The 4,103-nt window shown below is 46.4% G+C and overlaps 1 protein-coding gene across 3 annotated transcripts in view; it reads right to left on the bottom strand.

Moving 5' to 3' along the window:
* The window catches only part of LOC124042682 (upstream-binding protein 1-like), a 46,716-nt gene extending 43,183 nt beyond the window's left edge, over positions 1–3,533 (bottom strand). The window contains exons 1-2 of one of the 3 annotated variants that reach the window (XM_046360768.1): positions 3,313–3,533; positions 1–32 (exon numbers count right to left, since the gene is read on the bottom strand). The exon at positions 1–32 is cut by the window's left edge and continues 185 nt beyond it. The gene's annotated coding sequence lies outside the window, so the exon portion shown is untranslated. Of the gene's footprint in view, positions 33–1,349; positions 1,731–3,312 lie in introns of those variants that run through there. The other 2 variants (XM_046360769.1, XM_046360770.1) reach the window with 2 other exon arrangements.
* Positions 3,534–4,103: the final 570 nt, after the last annotated feature.

Consider the following 4,103-nt stretch of genomic DNA (forward strand, 5'->3'; position numbering starts at 1 on the left):
AGCCAGCAGGCTAATGAACCACTGCTGGTGGACTGGATACAATGAAGAGAAAGTTAGCTAGCTATGGTAACTAGCAAGTTGTTGTTGCGTTGGCCACTACTGGCTAAATAATTGTAAGTTACTGGTGGTTGGCTAAGAAGCTATTTAGTTGCTTTTAGCTAACAAGCTATTGTAGCTAACTGAAGGCGAATTGATAGCACGCCACACTAGCCCGATATCTCGCCATAATATGACTGCAAGTGAAAGTAGCAATCTGGATTGATATGAAGCCAACAACCAGACTAGCTAGGTAAAGTTAGCAGGCTAAGCTAAGAACAGAATCCACAACCATCACGACGCTTTGAATAACAACATGCTAAATAACCTTTTGCTTAAAGTTAGCTAGCTAAACCCTCCACCACTAATAACTAGCCACCTAGCTACCTGGGAAACTCCACACCATTTAGATACAAAGTGATTTCTGTAGCAGGTTAGTAGGGCATTTTCTATAACCCCTTTTCCTAACCTTAACCTCAGACTCGAGCCAGCAGATCCGACACGCTTGCTTACAGCTGCACTAGGGTCAGACAGGCTTCTTGTGTACATTAAGACATGGCAGAGCAGGAACGTGATATGGCTCCAAAACCTACTTCAATCCAGGGACGAGAAACGCATTGTACTTCGAAATGTATCATTATCCCAACTGTTAGACTGAAAACAGTGGCAGGTAGCCTGGATAAGTAACCGAAACGTCGCTGGTTTGAATCCCCAAGCTGACTAGTTGAAAAATGAGTCTGTGCCCTTGGCGTCTGCTAAATGCACATGTAAACGTAATATGCAGAAATCACTCAATTTCTTGGTTGTTAAAAATTCTACTAGTTCACCAAATTTCAGTTTGTGAGACAAAACAAGTAGTCATTGTATGGAGAATCATTGTACCATCTTTACCCTCTGTGAAATACACTCAGTGGCCAGTTTACTAGGTAAGCGAAAATGGTTCGCTCCTACACACAGTGAGTCACGTGGCCGTGGCTTGCTATATAAAGCAGGCAGACAGGGATTGAGGCATTCAGTTACTGCTCGATTTAACGTTAGATTGGGCAAAACTAGTGACCGAAGAAACTCCCGAGCATGGTATGATTGTCGATGCAAGGCGCACTGGTTCAAGTACCTCAGAAATGGCCGGCCTCCTGGGCTGTTTAAACACGACAGAGTCTAGGGGTTTACAGAGAACGGTGAGAAAAAGAAAAAAAAAACGACCAGTCAGTCCTGCGAGTCAAAACAGCTCGTTACTGAGAGGTCCAAGGAGATTGTCAAGAATCGTGCAAGCTAACAGAAGGGCCACAAACAGGTAAATAATGGCACAGTACCAGTGCTGTGCAGAACAGCATCTTGGAACACACACCTCGTCCGTTCTTGTCACGGATGGGCGATTGGCAGCTGACGAACACACCCGGTTTCCACTCCTATCAGATAAAAACAAGAAGAAGTGGCTCCAGTGGGCACGCCATCATCAACACGAGACAATTGAGAAGTGGAAAAACATTGCCTGGTCTGTCAAATCCCGGCTCCTGTTGAGGCATGCTGATGGCAGGATTTGGCATAAGCAGCATGAGTCCATGGTCCTATCCTGCCTGTTGTCAACGGTACAGGCTGGTGGCAGTGGTGTGGGGAATGTTTTCCTGGCCCAAGTTATGTCCCTTGATACCAATTGAGCAACAGGTCCATGCACCGAAGAAGTCAGCCTTTTCTGGGTACTAGATTTTTATAGAATATTTTTTAGATGGGTGTACCTAATAAACTGTCCACCTGTATATTTTATCCATAACCAAAAATATTGTATTTTCAAGCAGTTTGAAGCTGGTGTACAAAACTTAAAGTACAAGATGCAAAAAGTAAACTTAATCACGGGAAGCATAGAAAGTGTACATAGAACATAGCTTCCGCTACTTTCAATGAGAATGACAAGATCTATAACCCCCCTTCTCCCCAATTTCGTCATATCCAATTACGATCTTATCTAATCGCTGCAGCTCCCCAAAGGGGCTCGGGAGAGGCGAAAGTCGAGTCATCCATCCTACTAAACATGACCTACCAAACCCGCCCGCTTAAGCCGGAAGCCACCGCACCGATGTGACGGTGGAAACTGTGACCGAAGTCAGCCTGCTGGTGCCTGGCCCGCCACAAGGAGTCGCTAGACCGTGATGAGCCAAATAAAGCCCCCCTCCCATCCAAAACCTCTACTAACACGGAAGAAACTGGGCCAATTGTGCACCGCCCTACGGGACTCTCGGTTGGTTATGTGACAGTCTGGGATCGATCCCGAGTCTGTAGTGACTGTAGCACTCAGAGTCTGTAGTGACTGTAGCACTCAGAGTCTGTAGTGACTGTAGCACTCAGAGTCTGTAGTGACTGTAGCACTCAGAGCCTGTAGTGACTGTAGCACTCAGAGTCTGTAGTGACTGTAGCACTCAGAGCCTGTAGTGACTGTAGCACTCAGAGCCTGTAGCACTCAGAGCCTGTAGTGACTGTAGCACTCAGAGCCTGTAGTGACTGTAGCACTCAGAGCCTGTAGTGACTGTAGCACTCAGAGCCTGTAGTGACTGTAGCACTCAGAGCCTGTAGTGACTGTAGCACTCAGAGCCTGTAGTGACTGTAGCACTCAGAGCCTGTAGTGACTGTAGCACTCAGAGCCTGTTGCACTGCGATGTGCCTATTACTCACATGTATATGTGAATTTAATTAGGTCGCCCAAAAAGTTATTGCAGCTTTAAGCAAACTGCTGTATTGAACAACAAAGGAGATGATTGGCTGACTTCCATTCCGAAATGGCTTCTGCTATCTAACATGAGAACCAAAAGGACAGTTTTCCTGAAAACTAGCAGTTGTTCAATCTTCTTGGTGTAGGAGTTGGGATAATGGGACAATTCGTAGTACAACACATTTGTCATTCCCTGGATTGAGGTACGTTTTCCGAGCCAAAATGCGCGGTGTCTTTTAATCTACATGGGAAGGCTGTCTGACCCTAGTGCAGCTGTAAAGCAAGCGGGTCGGATCTGCTGGCTACTCCTAACCTGATACGAAAAAGGTCACTAAAAGTATCTCAGTTGCGTGAAAATTGTTTATTTCCCCAAGCTAACTAGCGCGAGTTGGCTCACTTGCTGTCCTCAAAAGTCAATTTTGCTGCTGACATCGTCGCATCCCCGAGCCCAGCCATAGCTAACGAGCAACATTACATAAATGCAGGATGTTGAGTCCACACGCCATGTCCGTCTCAACTAGTGAGCTAGCATTAGCAGTCTAGTAGCATTATTTAAAAAAAACTTCACTTGCATTTGTTTCACGGATGTTAGGAATCGTCCTATGAGAAGCTCGCAGCCAGCGCTTCCTGTGCCCTCCGAAACCGCTCTCCTTTTTTCATCGCGGACTCGTGTGACCAGGGCTACAGTTCCCGGTCGGTTAAATAAGACTCTTTAACGATCAGAACAGTAGCGGTAGACACATATGCAGACAGCACGAACATGGCTTCTCATCAGACGGGAGCCCTCTCAAAACCTTGCGGACTGTCGCCAGCCGCAGGGGGAGATGTCGCGGGGCCAATCAGAAAGCCGCTCTATTGCCAAACGCACCCAGCTCAGCCAATGGGCTCAGTCAGAGGTTTTGCCAACCCCTTCTACGTTATAACGCCGATGTGACCAGTTCATATCATGTTCACTCACCCCATCACATACAGAGATATATTCACAATACACAAATGCGTAATTCAAACGAGACAACAATACTCGGCTGATACAGACCAGCAGGCTCACAGGCTGGTACCCCTCTGCTACCAGAGAACAGTGTGTTCCTACTGTAGAAAATAGAGGGGGGGAAGATGTGGGTGGGGGATGTGTGTTGGACCAAAGGACAACAGCCAGATGTGAAGTCGGATGTATTTAGTGGGAATGATTGTAATGTGGTTGTGATCTTCAGTCCTGCAATAGCAGAACTACCCACCCTTACCATTTTATGAGTTGAGCATGTTACATATTAACCTGTGAATCGGACACTGCTATTTACTTTGGCCACCAACATGCCTCACGCATTTGACAATTGGACTGAATCAAAATAGACAAGAGAATTCC

Source organism: Oncorhynchus gorbuscha, linkage group LG09 (genome assembly GCF_021184085.1).
Source record: "Oncorhynchus gorbuscha isolate QuinsamMale2020 ecotype Even-year linkage group LG09, OgorEven_v1.0, whole genome shotgun sequence".
Taxonomy (NCBI): domain Eukaryota; kingdom Metazoa; phylum Chordata; class Actinopteri; order Salmoniformes; family Salmonidae; genus Oncorhynchus; species Oncorhynchus gorbuscha.